The sequence below is a fragment of the Cryptomeria japonica genome, chromosome 3, assembly GCF_030272615.1.
Source record: "Cryptomeria japonica chromosome 3, Sugi_1.0, whole genome shotgun sequence".
NCBI lineage: Eukaryota > Viridiplantae > Streptophyta > Pinopsida > Cupressales > Cupressaceae > Cryptomeria > Cryptomeria japonica.
In genome coordinates, this window is record NC_081407.1 from 943,993,145 (window position 1) to 944,008,967 (window position 15,823).

Below are 15,823 nucleotides of genomic sequence, written 5' to 3' on the forward strand. Positions count from 1 at the left end.
CTATCTGCAGTATGGTAACTCCTCATGATCATCTGACCATCCGGGGCAATCTCGATATGGCCTCCATATAAACTCTCTCAGTCTGTCTAGCTCATGTCGCCAGTATAATATGTATCCAAAAGGACCCTGTCTCAGTGCTCCACCATAGCTGTACACATATGGTCGGTGTGGTACAACCTGTCTATCTGTGATCAGTCGACATATGGAAATATGCTCAAATGCCCATACCTGAAGCAATGTGACTCCACAACTCAGTGTCTGCACTCCCTGATACGCTATCTGATGTAGCTGGAAATATAACATCGCCAACACACATGGTCCCCATGCGTACACTGTCCCCTCTGTCACCATCTGCTCTAATACTCTTCCCCAACCAATAGGGAATCCATGTCCTCGTCTATCACCTGCCAGAAGACATGCTATCACCACTGCTATCACCACACATCGCTGCTCATACTCGGCTGCCATCGTCTCCCAGCGAATCTCCCTCTCGACAATGTCTAGATCCTCTGCGTCACACTCAAACAGTCTGCATAACGCATCTCTCCCTGTCACTGGGTCGTACTCTATCATCTCCCCATGTATCGGAATGCGGAGGATGCGCCATACATCCTCTAATGTCACTGTCGCCTCACCAGTCGCCAAATGGAATGAGGAAGTCTCTGAATGCCATCGCTCTGCCAATGCGGTAAGCAATCCTGTGTTTGCCCTAATCTCAGGCATATATGTGATGTAATACAATCCCAGTCTAGCTAATGTGTCTCTTTCTGTACTCCTGAGTCTATGTCGAAGCATGAAACAGTCCGGTCGATTCTCCCGTGCGATCAATGGATATTGTCGACTCTGTATCACAATCAGGGCATCATTTTGTCAGTTTTTGGGTTTGTTCCTACGGGTTGAATGTCCTCATTTTCATGTCCAAATCAGGGTGTTTTTCATCTACATTGGCCTATCCTACCCTTCCCCCCCCCTGTCAGGTCATTTGCATGCCATTTCCAATCAACAGTGAGTCATTTTTCAACTCTTGCGCTTGTGTAAGCTAAATTGCGCTTGTGTCAGGTGAATTGCGCTTGTGTCTTCCTACACAAGCGCAAAACTCCTTACACAAGCGCAGGTTTAGATGACACAAGCGCAGATGTCCATTTTGGTATCTTCTGTGGGCCCCGCAATGTCCCGTAAGCCATCAAAATTCATGAAATCAAAAACATGGGTTTTTGAGATACATACTGCTGCTCCTGTGTCCTCCGATCGTCTGAATGTGCGTACACATTCTCCAAGGTGATCCGCCGTTGGAATGTTCGCCATCTATGTGCACGTGTCCTTGTCCAGAGCAACAAATCCTCCTCTTTAGCTAGTGCAAATGAGTCATTTTCACCCTCTTGGTCTCATTTATAGCTCTTTGTCATTGCATAGATGGACGTGTGTCCTCTCCATCTTATGTTGGTCGCAGTCTTGTGCACCTTACATTGCTTGTCTGTCATGCATCCGATCTCCGCTTGTCAGTCCGTTCGATCCTGTCATTTTTATCGATCAATTGGCCTCTTTTCTGCATGTTTCCGGCCAATTCCTCGAGGGGGCATGCATATGTCATTGTTATTGTCTGGGGCATTTTCATATGTCATTATTATTGTCTGGGGCATTTCGTTATTGTTCTTTGAAACAACGCTTAAAATCGCATTGTCTCAAAGAGGGGCAAAATGTAGACACCCAAAAATGGTCAACGCTTGCAAGGTCATACTTTAACATTTGCGCATTGCCTCATTTTAGGTTTTTGCATCGCATTAACATTTCTCCTATGTCACGCACTTGGTCTTTATCATTTGCGAACATCGAGTCATTCTTCTATATTCTTCAATCATCTCATCCTTGAATTTGGTCTTGTCGACAACAATATTCAGTCATGATTTTGATCGATTTTACCCTGTCGCATCAATGTGCGTATTCATTTGTCATCATTTTGGACATCGTCAATCCTAATTAGGGTTTTGTCCTCCTATCAATCTTATCATTTTGGACATCGTCAATCCTAATTAGGGTTTTGTCCTATTTTCAATCTTATCATTTGGCGATCGGTTTATCAATCTTGTCGATTTATCATCAATCCTTCAATCTTGTCATTTTGCGATCGATTTGTCATCGATCGTGGTCATGTCTAATCTTGTCATCTTGCAATCTATTTTGTCAATTTTGTCATTTTTCAACCGATTTGTCATCGATCGTTATTTGTCTCAATTGTGTCAATTTGGATCAATTTGTCTTTGTTCCTCGTCAATTGGCGCATCTATCAATCAAATCATTTTGTCGCATTGGTCATTTATCAAATCAAAACATGATCAAGTCAATTACAGACCTAATTATCATCCTCGCATTTCTAATTCATCTTCTAGGGTTTCATGATTCAATCATTTAACCTAATTTGTCATTTCTTCCTTTAGGATTAAATAAATTACTTATTTATCCTAAGTTTCCTTATTACAATTAAATCTTCATTTAATTGTCTAATTATTCCTCTTTGTGAATTGATTAATAAATGAAAAATTATTAATTAATTCACTAAATCCTAATTTCTAATTTCTTTCAATTTCTAATTTCCTATTTTCATTATTTTCTAATTTCCTAATTTCTTAATTCTTAAATTCAATTTTCTCCTATTTCTTTCCTAAATTTATGGCAATGACATAGAAATTTGTCATAAAATGTCATAAATTGTCATAAAATTCTTGACATAGAAATGTGTCATAGAATTTGTCATGAATTTGTCATAAAATGTCATAAATTCTTGACATAGAAATTTGTCATGAATTGTCATAAGCCTTGCATAGCAATTTGTCATGGATATGTCATAATTTTGCTATTATTGATTTGAATTTCTATTCAAATCTCTTTCATACTAATTTGCTCATTTATCCAATTCTTCTATAAATTGGATGATTTTCTTCAATCAATCCCTTCGAATCCTTGAATCTTGAATCTTAATTCCTATCAAACTACCGAATTTTCGTTTCTAGTACTCTTGAACTTTTTGCTTTCAATTGTGTGAGCACTTGTAGGTGAGATCCACAAACCCATTGAAGAGGAAAGAACAACAATGGAGCCGCATGGAAGAAGCATATGGTTTGCATGATATTTTCATTTTGAATGCTTTGTTTCCATACCTCTATTGAATGTGCTTTGGAATTAGGTTCATTTCATGAGTATTCTTTTGATTATGTTATCATATTTTGTGTTTTGATTGATATATCTTATTTTGATGAATCCTAATTTCTACGCTACAGGTGTGTTTCTGGTTGGCTTGCTTCTAATTCACCTTCAGTTATACAGGTTTGCTTTAGCACATCTTCTTTAACAGCTTTTGCCTGTCGGGTTTCTTTTCTAACTGTTGCCTCAACCTTTTTACTCTTTTATTTGATTGAATTTGACTTTCTATAGTTTCAGCATTGCCAAATACTTCTTCTTCAGGTTCCTTAGGAGCTTCTAGGAGGGCTTTTGCATAGGTTTCTATTATGTTGTCGTTAGTCTCATACCCCTTTTCAGTGACCCAGATGGTTCTAGGAACAATTTCCTCCATCCAAATTTCATCTTTCTTTATTACAAAACAAATTTCCTTTTGGTACTTATCTACAATAGCTTGTGATAACCTTACTCTTGTTTTCATTTGAGCTTTCAATGCTTGAAAATACTCATTTAAGTTCTTTTCCCTGTTCTCTCCCATGTTGTTCAACAATACTAATAATTGTTTTTCTACCGGTATATCATATCCAAAATTTTTGGTGCCAATACCGGGTACTTGTTTGGTTATATATAGCATCAAACAAACAAGTAGGTTTCCAAATCTGAATGTTCTTTTCTTGTCTTTCTTTATCTTTCCCAAATTGTCTATTAGTTCATCTTTAAGCCATTCACATATGTCTATCCTTGCATTATCATTTACCATATCATAGGCACTTTTAATGCATAGGCTAGAAACTGAGTTTAACCTATTTGCATGTGTGGTCTTGTAGCCTAAGATCATACTGATAAGTTTGACATTGATATTCGTTACATCATTTACCTTTAGAGACCTTTTGTTGAATGTTGCACTGGTTAGGTTTATCACAATGTCATTTGAGACCTTCTTAGTTTTGTCAGGTCTGTTGCCGGTGGAGGGTAACCCTGTCATAGCATTTACTACTTCTTTAGTAATCTTGTGAATAGAGTCCAACCAAAATAATTCTCCATGAACCCTACTTAGCACAATTCTTACGATACCCTTGGGAAAATACGGGATACTAAGGATTTTTGTAAAACCTAGGGTTTCTATTATCTTGTGTTCAGGTTTGACATTTCCTGATTCATACATATTCTTAATTTCCTCACAACCTAGTTCATCAATATGACAGTGTATATACATTCTAGGGTCTTCAGCATATACTACACCTTTAGGTATTTGAGAAAATGCACCTAAACTATCATCTTTCTTTGCAATTTCGGGAACTAGCTAGAATACAGGTCAAGGACATTTAATAACTTCAACAATAGTAGGGTTTGCAATAAATTCAGGAGTAGATGAAGATGCCATAGCTATAAATACCTTAATCTGCCTTAGGGATGAAAGATTTGATAGATTGATTCACTTCTTTGCTTAGAATGTCTTTGCTCGGGATTTTCGCGCTCTCGAAGATTTGAATGCTCGGTGAAATGAAAATGGAGTCAAAACAATTGTTTTATAATGTTATTTTCTTCACTTGCCACATTTAATGCTTGTCAGTTAAGTCACAACTTAACTTATCTATCGGTAAAGAAGTAATCTCAACTTCTCACCATCAACTGAGGGAATAATAGCATGTTTTACATTCAGTTGATAAACCCTCAAGAGGATTTTCCTTCAATTAGATGAGGAGTCTCCTGCTAGTGGAGTGTTACTTTGTTCTGCCGGTGGAGGAGTATTCCCATCAACATTCAGTTTTGATTTTTTGATCCATTGTTTTGATAATTCTTTCTTTACCTCTTCAACCTTTTCTTTACCTTTCAAACTAGGACATTTGTTATTTGTCGGTGAGGACTTGCTTCTACAAAATTTAGCAATGTGTCCAATCTTGTTATAGGCATAACAAGTCACATTTTTTTTTCTGAATTGCTTTCCCATATCCTATGCCAGTGTGTGTTCTACATTGATTAGATAAGTGTCCAAATCTCCCACAAACATAACATCTTACATTCATTCTACAATTCTCTGAATTATGACCAACTTTGTTGCATTTAGAACATTAACCGGTGGGTGTATTGGTGTTCTGATAATTTCTAGATCTACATTGATTTTCTCTATGACCATACTTGTTACAGTTAAAGCATTTGCCATTAAATTTATAAGCAGTAGGTTATCTTACCAGTTTTCTATGATCATGTGTGTTTGTAGTACCTAAGATTTCACCAGCTTCAAAGCCAAGGCCATGAGTGTCACCATTTGGTTTCTGATTCTTCAGCATGTCATCAAGTTCTTCTAAGCTTTTCTTGAATTTCTCCTTGTGCTGATTTGCAGTAGCCAATTCTCTTTCCAAGATTTCTTTCTATCTCATAAGTTCATTTGAGTCATTTTGCGTGTGCATCAGATCTGTCTTCAATATATCATTTTCATAACTAAGTCTTGTGTTTTCATTTGCAGCATCATTCAGTCTTCTAGTCAGATCTTCTTCATTTTTCTTCCTATCTTCAATTTCTTTGCAAAATCTCATAGTCATATCCTGCATGTCATTCTGTGTTGTACTTATCTCTTGTCTTAGTTTGTTTACCAAATCATTAAGAGTTTCCTTTTCCTCTCCCTCTTTCTGCATCTTCTCACAAAGTTCTCTTCTTTTAATTTCTTGCTATAGTGTAATTTTCTTGAAGTGCTTGAATGATATCCTGAGCAGCTTTTAGATCATCTTCAAGTTTGATATTCTTTAGTTTTTCTATATCATAGTCTGAAAGAGTTGTTTCCAATTGTTTCTTCAAGTTATCCATCTCTACCGGTTGCAAGATCTTCTTCAAGTTGTTAAGCTTCTGAAAATAGAGGACCAGGCTCTGATACCAATTGTTAGAATTCCCAAAGATACTAAGAAGGGGGGGGGGGTGAATCAGTATCTAACCGGTTATAGAATTTACTTGATTTAAAACATGTAAAACATATCAATATAGTATACTGGTAAACCAAAACTAATGCAACAAACAAAGATAACAATAGCCACATGAAAATCACACCATAACATAGTAGTTTAACGAGGAAACCCAGTGTGGGAAAAACCTTGGTGGGATTTGTGACCCACAATATTTTCTTACTGGCCAATAAGTGAATATTACTCTTACAATAGGGGCCTGCACATGCAGGAAGGCCAAGTGCCTAGAGCTCACTGCTCAAATACAAAATAAGAAGTCACACGGACTTACAAAATGGATTATACAAATCCAATGTCTTGTACTGCTTCAAATTAGCATATGCTATGCCAGATCCAGTACCGGTTTTAGCTCTTCTTCATACATAAACCCTTAACCTATAATTCGCATATTAGGTCTGCCTTATTTCGCCTATCACACTATTACAAAATATTCTACAATGATCTCATACATATATGAGTCATATTACAACTCGCCATGTCAGCTTATAATGATTTTACAATTAATTACAAAATACATTATAAACAAAATTCCTGTCGACCAGGGTGCCGGTATCCTTCCTTTGTCTGTCGGTGTCCTGTATGCTGGTATATTGTCTTGCCCATATCATATGATTGCAAGGTTGCCATCAATGACAAAACCTTCAATCACCTACAATATCTCATTGGAGTGTGCATTTGCCAACACAAAACTCACTTGCGCTGAGGGGGGATTGTTGCAAGGTGTGCACCCTTGGTCTCTATGCAACACAAGCAGTGGGTTTGTGACATGGCTTAACCATGGCCTCCCATGGATTCTCTGTGTCTGGTGGTTGTAGCGGGCATTGACAGGTCAACCTTTTGGTGCAACGGCAACCATACCCAACACTATAATTATCTTTCAAAATGTATCCCTCCAAATCCATTTATAAATAATTTTCTAAATCAAAACCCTCCAAACATGGCGGTGGCTTGGTTGGTTGGACATGCTTAAATAGAAATTAGAGTAGTTGATCGTGATATACCTTTAAAAAAAAAAAATTCCTCCCTAAATACAAACATCATAAGTTTTTTTCCAACTGAGGAACACAACCAAGTGTTCAAGGACACCTTGATACTTGTAATGGGGTGAAAAAAGGATATTCACTAGTCTAGTGATGTAAACAAGGAATAAACCTATTTTTACTACTCAATTACATTGAAGGCAGATAAGATCAATTGATTCAATCCGAAAGGATGAATGATGATTGACTTTTGTTTCTCCCTTTATGAGAGTTGAAAATTAGTTATGGAAAGATGTAAATTGAATGCTAGATCTACCTAAATTGACATGAACTAACTATTTCAAATTTGATATGCAGACATTCATACAGATTGGGAATGAGAAAGATGAGTAGAACCGATGTTTAGAATCTAAGCTCGAAAATGCAGGGCAATGTTGCTTTAGGTGATCCTGTCCTGGGAATGTCAGATTCTGACAATAGAAATTTTTTCTGGATCAAAATACTTCTTATAATATATCACAAAAGTTTCACCACAAATTTGTTGGACATAGGTTTGTGGGGTGACCTTTTCCTTAGCTTTTCACTCCTACAAAATTTGGATTTGATTATCTCTGTCTACCCTACCCAATTCTATAATTATAAATTCTGAAGTTGTAATCTACACCTACAAAAGAGATAAATATGTTAGAAATAGGGTTTTATTTAGGTTAAACCCTAGGTTTGGGATTAAACATTGAAATTGAATTGAAATACTGAAGTAAAATGTTGAATATTATACCTCAAATATACTATATATGATTGAAACCTTGATGATGCATTACTCTTTAAATGCAATCACAAGTGTTGACCTAATAACATGACATGACATGCCAAGACATAAATGACCTAATCATAAACACATGCTTGCATGAATATGGATGTAATTTGATGCTCCATGATGTATAGATTTTGAAGAATGTTTGAATTATATGGTGGGATTAAATGATGTAGTGTCCCTCCTAGACTTGCATTTTGATTTGTACTCTGATAGACTTATGATGGATACTTGGATGGTATCATTGATATTAGGACTTTATATGGACTTATGATTATTCGATATGACTCATTATGTTTTGGAGATTCATGTGATTGATGATTCTAGACATATTATATGATATATGGAATTTTGATGATTCTTAAAGATGTTAGTGCATAGTACCACCTTGATGGATGGATTTATATGACTCATGGATTTACATGTGATCATTTCTCATGTGGATTGTATGATTTATGATGGTACTAACCCTATTTTATGAGTATGATTCTATGCGACGTTTGATGTTATATGTGTGATTATCTTCATGAGTAGAGACGATGTCATATCACTCATTCCGAGAATGATATGCCATCAGGATTCTCCATCACTTTTCTATTTATCATGATGTATATGTATCATATATGTTGTGTTTAGTGTTTGATGCAGGTTGCAGGTACCAGACATCGACTCCACCGAGCTTCACATGTCTGAGTGTGTCTTTATCCAAATGGCAAGTTGACAGAGATGACATAGTTTCCCTCACACACTATAGTTCTAAGTTGTGTACCTTGTCGATTCCACCACAACGTAAGTTGAAGTCAAAGTTTTGTGTTGTATGTTCTTCCTTTGGTGTTAAATGTTTAGAGTTAAGATTATTTATTTGATTATTTAGTAATTATCTTTGATGGTTATTTGATTAAATTAATGATTCGATTTAATGATTAATTAAGAATTATTTATTGTTAGAGTTATCATGCATTAGCTAATAATTATTTATTTAATTATTAGTCTATTATTCTCTACGCTTAAGCTAAACTTAGGCATTTAATAATATGGTAGGTATTTAATAATTATTCTAATTATTAAATACACTTTATCCCTTTAGGGTTTCTTTAGGGTTGAACAACTTTAGGGTTGCATATTCTCCTTTTATAAGGATTGTATTATACTTTTTATTTCATTCCCTCTCCAAATGATAATCTTTTCTTCAGAGTCATTATTGTTTTTTTGCCTCCATTCTTCTAGATTGTGACAGGTATTTTGCTTGCAGGTGTTCTTGGGATCTCTGAAGTTTTATTTCTCAACTTCTTCATGGTATCAAAGCCTACATCTACTGTTAATTGTTCCTGATTTTTCAACACATTTTTTGGAGGCTAGGGTTTCAAGTTTTTTAGAGTTTTTTATTTGCATCTAGGGATCTTTTTTGTTTCTGGGAATTTTGGGCTCAAACGGACCTCACTATTGAGCTCAAAACACCCCAAAACTCCCATTTTCATATAAAATTTATCCAATTTGGACAAATTTGTCTCTGGGAATTTTTCTTTTGGTTTTATGCCCTTTTCTAGCATGGATTTCGAGAAGAAAAATAAATAAAAAATAAAAAAAATTAATTGTGGGCCGTTTAACAATGTGCCTAGGCCACTGAAACCCCCACCAACCGCCGACAGTTTACTAACTACCACGGCCAGCACCCCGGTGTAATACCCTAAAAATGGTCACCTAAACCATGGGCCCCTAATCTCGACTACATCACCAAGGTCCTAACGAAAGCCAATTAAATTAATCTTGAGCACCTAATTAATTTGTAGACACCTAAAAATGTCTCATTGATCATGTACTAATTATTCCCCTAATTGGTTAAATAATTATTTAATTAAGTTAATTAATCTTATTCTTCTAATTCACATTTCTTCATCATCTTACTAATTTTTCTATTTTTAATTCTATCATCATTTAATCATTTAAACCATTTTTAATGTTAATTAAATATTTATTATTTAATTAATTATGATTTTTAATCCTTCAATTTAAATAATCTTAATTATTTAAATAAATTTGTTTTCAATTTCTATCTCTATTTCCAATCAATTAATCATTTACCCTTTTCTAAATATTAATTAAATATTAATTATTGTGGTGGCTTCTTGTTTCTCTTTTGCTTGCTTGGCTATTCTTATGGGCTATTCTTTGGCTTAGCCTCATTTTGGTTCCATCAGATTTCCAACATCCCCTTCTCCTTCTTATCTGGATTATCCTTTGTTTGCTCACAGTTCTTATCTTGGCAGGCTCACTTGCAGGGGTTTCTTTTCTTGTTCTCTATCTCATGCTAATAAGTGGATTGGAGACTTGTTCTTTGTAGACAGGGGTGGTTTGTGGATGACTTTTTTTTACTAATTCTTCAGTTGTAGTTGGTTGTTGCTCTTCTCTCTTATCTGGATGACAGATTATGTTGTTGATATCTTCTTGTATGCCTCTTATGGCAGCTTCTTTTGTGTCTAATGGAAAGATTGTGTAATATGGGGAGGGGTTTTGTGGAATGTGCCCAGGTGGCTTTTTGTAATGTGTAGGTAGGCTTTGTGTTTCTAGAGCAATACTGAAGGGTTTTCTTACTGGTTCTTTCCCTTCAGTGCTCATTGAACCAGACACCTTGTAAAAAAAATATTAATATAATTCAATGGTTTATCCACTTTTATCAAAATAAAATAAAATAATGATTTTAATCCTTTAATTTAAATAATCTTTATTATTTAATTAAATTCAATTTCTAAATAATTAAATAGTTTCTTTAAATTATTTAATTAACTAATTAATTCTTTTAATTTCATTAATTCTCCAAATCTCCAAATTCTTCTAATTTCTTCTAATTTCAAATACATGTGCATGATTTAAAAAATCAAATTTAAAATCAAAGTCAAGTTCTAAATATATTCAAATATCAAATTGAATTTAAAATAAATTAAATATTTGAATTAAATCTCATGCAAAGATTAAATTGAAAATCAAAGTCAAAGTGCAAGCACATGCTAAATTAATTAATTCAATTATCTCTTCAATCTCTATTTCTATCTTTTAGTTAGCTTTTTTCTAAATAAAGCTCTCAATCAGCTTTCAATCAGTTAACTATCTCCTCCTCTTTATTTCCTCCAATCATTCTTTTTCATCTTTCAATCAACTTTTTCTCAATCAGTTGACTCATTTAATATATTCAATCTATTATGTTTTACCTCTAAATTAGCAGTTCAACTATCAATCAACATGTGAGCTCACCTAAGTTCCACCTCTTGACCAGTCTGTTCCATCTCTCAATAAATCCTTTCCAATAATCTATAAATTGAGCATTCAATCTCCTTTCTCAAAAATCATGAACTTTGAATCTTTGTGTCATTTGTAGGTTGTCAATGCGATATCTGAGAGCCACCATACCACAAAGAGGAAAAGAGCAATGGAAGCTACATGCAGTCTTGGAATAGGGAGATTTTATTGAATATTTACATTCCTATTGTTTTTGCATTATTCCATTGTCTGTTTGTTTGAATTCTATTAGGATAGGGATTTGTGGTTTCCCTTTCATTCCCAATTGATTACATTTGATGAATTTTAACATACGACATTTTGGTGAACCCGACGTGAACTAACAACAATTTAACCTTATTTTTCTTCTATGTGATTTTGCAAATAATATGATTTAAAAAAAAAAAATTGCAGGTTTGTACGGATTGCAGAACAAATTTTGAATCACGCAATCACGTTTACATCATCACGCAATCACATAGACAGGCTTATGCAATCGATCACACAGGGTCATGCATTCATGTGGAACCCATTACGCAAAAGCCTTTATAGTGTCGCACAATTGCTCTGTTAGGATCACGCATTCGTTGGGGTCATTTCTATGTTTCTTTATTTGATATTTCTTGTTTCCTTCTCTCTATTCTGTTAAAATTTTGTATGAAATTAGGTAAATTTGAATACAATTTACATTTATTGCATACTTAATTATGACATTTTATGGCACGTAAGGTACAATTTAGAATTTCAGGTGCCAGAAGGATGAAGGAACAAAGAAGACAAGCCAGACACTATCAGCAAATCCTAAAGGCAAAACAAAAGATACGAGATCTAGAGGATCAACCAACCATCGACAGATACAATAGCCTAGTTCTCTAGTATAGAGTAAAATATGATTTTCTTAACATAGAATGGATGATGAGAGATCTTGCTAGGACATCACAATCTGTTTGAAGGTTCTAGATCAAAATTAGTTTTCTTTTTTATTTTTTTGGTCTGTTTGTGTATCACACAATCGCTCTGTTAGGATCACACAATCGCTCTATCAGGATCACGCAATCTCTCTGTCAGAATTATGCAATCGACTTGTCAGAATCACACAATCGATCATATAGGATCACACAATCGCTTAGGTATTATCACACATTTGTGTTTTCATAGTTTAGTTTTTTGTTTTCTGTGGGTTTTATTGGGTTACTAATTATCTGTTTGCAGCATGTGGCAAATTACAATTGAGGATCCGATTATTATTGAATCATAAACACTCATGCTCTCACACTTCATTTTTGGGTTTAAAATAAATAATGGTTAAAATGGACATGCATGTTATCACACTTCGGTTTTGGGCTTAAAATAAACAATGGTTAAAATGGACATACATGTTATCACACTTCAGTTTTGGGCTTAAAATAAACAATGGTTAAAATTGACATGAATGCATTCACATTTCAGTTTGGTATTTTAAAATTGACATGCACATGCGTATTTCACACCTAAATTTGGGTTTTAAAATGAACATGAATCAGGCTGCTCAATAGATTAACTCACATTTCATTTTTCTTAAGGGAAAGAACTTTTTATTGTGTTTGGGGTGGACCTACCGTAACATTAACTACCTTTTCCACCCGCCTTCGGGGTCTTGGGAGAAAGGGAGAAGGTGATAACAACACCCAAATTTTTTATTTTAGTAGTGAGGGGTATCTTTGACTAGGGATTTCATCACCCCACAGAGGTACTTCAAATTGGGATGCATTGGGGATATCATCTCTCCTAGAGTGCTCTCGAGCGGGTTTTTTGAGCCGCTATATAAATATATTGGTCAGACAGCTAGAGTGTTGAGTGAATTAGATGTATGTGGGGGCCTTCCCTGCACCGATAAGCTCAACTAAACTCTTAAGTGGATTTCTCTGAGAATCCATCGTTGGATCGAGACCCCTAAAAATTTTACAATAAGAACCAACTTAGTAGCCCAAATCCTACATTCAGTGATTCTGGGACTGCAGATCGTACTCCATAGATTCCCTTCATGTACCTTGCATTATGAGACAGAAATCCCTCGGTGATAAGATCTTTAGATCTTTGAGGTAAGAGAGACTGGCATGCCCGAGAAGTGTGTGTCGTGAGTGGAGCCAGTGCTGCCAGAATCTCTAGTTGTTCATCTTGTTTTGGTATTTCATAATGGCCTCATTTGAATGGTTTCCAATTTCTAGCCTAAGATTATCTTATGTGCTTTTATATGTATCGTTATGTCAGACCAGTATCGAGTCAGTATTGGGCTATTTCAGGCCCTACCTTGTGTATCTCTGAATTCCTAGAATTTGTTTGAATACAGTTCAGTCAGCTATACCTATGTTCAAACAACTATTCTCAAACTTGGAAAACAACAAACTTGTCCTACATACAAAAAAACTGGAAACAAAGTCCATCTTGAAATGTCAAACAATTCTACAAATTCAAAATTTTACATACTTGTGACCATAGGTAGTCTTTGCATAGTCCTCATAGTCCTCATTTACGTCCTTATTATCATCCTTAGAAGTTGCATGATCCTTATTTACGTCCTTATGATTGTCCTTAGAAGTTGCATAAGTCCTCATTTAATCCCTTATTATCGTCCTTAGAATGTGCATAGTTCTTGCATAGTCCTCTTTTGCGTCCTTATTATCATCCTTAGAAGTTACATAAGTCCTCATTTACGTTCTTATTATCATCCTTAGAAGTTTCATAATCCTCATTTACATCCTTATTATCATCTTTAGAAGTTGCAGGGTCCTCATTTATGTCCTCATTATCATCCTTATATATGACCTTAGATTTAGTCCTTGTCTAGACCTCATATACATTTGTCTTAGTCCGTCATCATCTACATAATCATCCTAGAAAGTCATATCATGCGTCCTAATGGGTGTCCAAGGTGATGTTTTTCTCCCCTTCGAGCAACCTAATCTAGTGCCAAGTGACAGTCAATGAGAAATCATTAACAGTTTGAGTAACTTGGCCTGGCAATTAAAGAGAAATACACCTCATTATATAGGAGTCCAGGAAAGAAAAATATAGAGTATAAAATTGCTCATAGAATTGATAGAGAAATTGTTGCAGAACTTCTAAGAGGAGAACTTGAAAAACTTGCATTGCAATAATCTCGAAATACTCAACAAGTCTCACGTCAAAATCCTCAATAGAGAGTCTAGTCTAGTATTACATATTTCATATTTAGGTCTAGAGTCTTGCATTATTGTCTCCTTGTATTAGGTTCTAAACCATCCTCATATAGAAGTCTTAAATTCCCGTCACAAGGTCACAAAAGGGAAAAAGTAAGATGGACCCAAACAACGACCTGTCAATAAATCCAACTTGGAACATGGACATATCAACTAGTCAACAGTCAAATTCTCGAGTAATGCCCACAACACATGAACTACAACAAAACTTAACATGCGAAGAGATTGAATCAGCTCAATAGGACCCACATGTCCTTATGAGCTTAGACGCTCTTATACATAATGATAGGGACAAATATCTCTCGATGTTACTACAAAATGGGGCCAAATTACCTGAAGATTTTGATATCACAGCAATCTTACCACTAGGGAATACTCTAGGTCAAAAAAGCAATCAAATACCACATATGACACAAACGCAAGTGATGACCTCAAGTTTTCCTCAGAATGCACCAACATCATCTATACAAACAAATGTCATTTCAAACATGAATTATCAATCAAGTGCATCATCCTCAACAATAAATGTTAGTGCATCAACACAGGCTATACCAATAATGTCAAGTGTCTCAGCACTTATTCAAATACAAGTTCCTCATACAACAAGTGTGAATCAACCTTTGGTTTCCTATTCCATAGGATCTACATACAGTCATCAGAATACAAACCCAGGTTCCTCTAATGCAATGGGTGCAACCCAGTCAAACATGGGTTCACATATTGCTTATTTCACAGTACCTAGTGGAGACCATAACACACATAATTATAATTATGGTACCTTTCAACAATCTCATAGTTATACTACCATGAATCCTTTTGTGGGAAATATACATGCACAAAGTGTACCTTTAACTCAAACAGACATCTTGTCCCAACAAGTACAAAATGTACAACAACAGATGACAACTATGCAAACCGGTAACGATAAAAAGAGCTACACAATGCAGGACTTACGTCCTTATCCTTTTGATCACACATTATTCATGTCGCCTTTCCCACCATATTTTGAAACACCAAAGTTTTGACAGATGTCGAGGGAAAGGTGATCCTAGAGATCACATTAGAGAGTTTTTTATGGCATGTATAGAGGTTTCAACTGAAGACACTTATCTAATGAGACTATTTCCTAAAAGTCTAGGAGGCTCAGCCTTGGAGTGGTTCTCACATCTACCACCAACTATCACATCATGGGGTGAATTAGTTGAACATTTCATTGCTAACTTCTCGCGTAACATTGAAACCCTAGTCACATTGATGGACTTATGTGTCGCAAAACAATATGAGAATGAAATATTCGCATCCTTCATACAATGATGGAGAGCTCTCTATAGGAGATGCAAGACTATCATTCCAGAAACAAAGCAAGTTGGCATGTTCACAGAAAACTTAATCCCTAAAATCAAGTAC